At 31.9% G+C, this 2,500-nt stretch overlaps 1 protein-coding gene across 3 annotated transcripts in view; it reads right to left on the bottom strand.

The window, feature by feature from the left end:
- The window catches only part of LOC137655142 (uncharacterized), a 90,597-nt gene extending 89,193 nt beyond the window's left edge, over positions 1–1,404 (bottom strand). For 2 of the 3 annotated variants that reach the window (XM_068389021.1, XM_068389023.1), the window contains exon 1: positions 1,351–1,404. The gene's annotated coding sequence lies outside the window, so the exon portion shown is untranslated. Of the gene's footprint in view, positions 1–1,334 lie in introns of all 3 variants that reach the window. The other variant, XM_068389022.1, reaches the window with a different exon arrangement.
- Positions 1,405–2,500: the final 1,096 nt, after the last annotated feature.

The raw sequence follows: 2,500 nt of genomic DNA, 5'->3' as shown, positions 1-2,500 counted from the left end.
ATATATATATATATATATATATATATACACACACACTAATATAAAGTATGTACTGTGTGTGTGTGTGTGTATCTGCGCGTGGGTGTCATGTCAGATGTGGCGATCCCACTTCAATGATAAGCCCCTATGACAAAATGACTCGTGTCAGTGTTACATCATAAAAATACAAAATAGTTATGAACAGCGCAGTCTAATCGTACTGCACATGTGTAAAAGCTCAGATGCCAATTCTACGTATGACCATGAGCCGACAGCCGGTTCAACGAGCAATATGGCTGAAAAGTACCACATATATCATTATTTTGATTTATCCAGAGTAGTCGTATTTTAGTGACCAAGTTTCATCTTTGTAACTCAAACCATGGATGGCAAGTATGTTGAGTGAGATGTGTGTTTGAAATATAGTTTGTTCGTTTTTCTATCTGTTTTGTCAGTAAAAATATATTAGGATTATGTAAAGCTATTCATTCTTATTCCCTAACACTCAACCTAAGTGACGAAGAAATAGTCCTTTCGTTGTACCTTATTTTGCTCAGTAATAATGTATCATTCATTGCTAGCTGATTTTCATCAACTGTATATCACCTGGCTTTCAATATGTGGTGGAGAGAGACTAATTCAGAAGTAGGAAAGACAGTAGAATGAGGTGCAGTTGAGCAAGAAAACCGAGCATGAAAAAAAAAAATGCTTAATTTCTCTCATGCTGCTGAACAAATCAGCAGTTATCACACGATTTTCAGGAGAGGGATAAGAGAGAATCTAACGAAAAGGGCGCATACCAACTAGATATTTTCGATAGCTTCTCCGACCTCAAATTGTAAATATTTTCTTTTTATTCCATTCTAAAATCTGACGTTGGGTAATGTGGAAGAAAAATTCAATCGGATTCCATCAAACGCCAACTGTTTATATTCAAGAGACCTAAACTAAATTCATAATCTATATTAATAAAGGAATTCTCATTCTTATTGGCTTTAGTTCATCTATTTTTTACTTTCAAGTTTGGTCGTTTTCATATCCTCTTGTTTGTAGTTTACGATTCCTCCATGATTAAGATTACAACTAAGCAGCAAAATTCTGAGTAGCGAAAAATATGGCCTAAGGATAAACTTAAATTCCTCAGAATGTAATTCATCGATTATTTTATGAACTATTATACAGTAGAAATATAGTATAAAGCGTAAAATACATTCTTTAAATAACCAACTACAAAATATTTAAATTCACTCGAGAAAAGAAATCGCACTTAAACAAACTCTCATTTCACGAAAATAACACCAGTCTTCAATTGTTAGTCACAACGAAGTAGTAAAGTTACTTCTTGGAAAGGAAACCTTTGATTTGAATTACTTCCAGAGTGCCAGACGAGGCACCGTTGGCACTGCTTCCACGACTAAATGAAACACTGAACTGTGGAGAGTCACAGCCAGAATGTCTGACGACTAATCTGCTGATCCAAAGATTATCATTCTTCTCGTGAAATTACTGAGAAATCTGACATTTTTCGGTCCAAAAATTAATTGCCAAAACGTAAATCTGTATCTTAAAGAAATTTTATTCCTCTGAGAAGCAAATTTTACGATATGAAATCCAACATCTAAGAGAAAGTAGTCGATTTCATCAAACGAAACGTTATGAAAACGATCGATAATCAGCAAAGCCTACCAGAGCCTGACACCTTTAGCACAGATGTGCAGAACACCTGCTCACGTTGCACAGGTAGAAGGTGATTCCAATGTAGAGTTCCCTCGTCACTTGACGGACTTTCGACCTCATTCGGCCGCGATAGGGTCCCAGTAGAAATTGGTCAGGGTTATGTGGTCTTTATTGTGTGACGTCTTCATCTCGTAATAACCCAGATAACCATAAAACTGGACCTTGTATTATATTACACATGTGCTGTAGAATTTTACATTGTGTATATATATATATATATATATATATATATATATACATATATATATATATATATATATATATATATATATGCATACATACATACATACATACATACACACATATATATATACTCTATATACATATGTATATACGTAAATATATATATATATATATATATATATATATATATATATATATATTTTAATTATACATCACCATCTCCTCCTTCTACGCATATTGATGCAAAGGGCCTCAATTGAAATCATATTTATATATATATATATATATATATATATATATATATATATATATATATATATATAAAGATAAGTTGATAGAGATTGAGAGATAGATAAACACTTAATTTTGTACATTGAGTTTACCTTTACAAATAATAATTTTGATGCTTTAATGAAAACTCTCATTTCATAGTCTTCTTATGATATATTTTTTAGAAAATATATTATACCGTCACCCTTGAATTTGATCTCCGACCGAAAGACAAAATACGAATATATTCTTTTCTATTTCATTGTTTTTTTTTTTTTTTTTTTTTTTTTTTTTTTTTCTGTTGTTATAGCCGCTGAGGTGGTTATGATCT

Source organism: Palaemon carinicauda, chromosome 16 (genome assembly GCF_036898095.1).
Source record: "Palaemon carinicauda isolate YSFRI2023 chromosome 16, ASM3689809v2, whole genome shotgun sequence".
Classification (NCBI taxonomy): Eukaryota; Metazoa; Arthropoda; class Malacostraca; order Decapoda; family Palaemonidae; genus Palaemon; species Palaemon carinicauda.
Note: the sequence above shows the minus strand (reverse complement) of the source record. Positions and strands in the feature narration are given on the sequence as shown.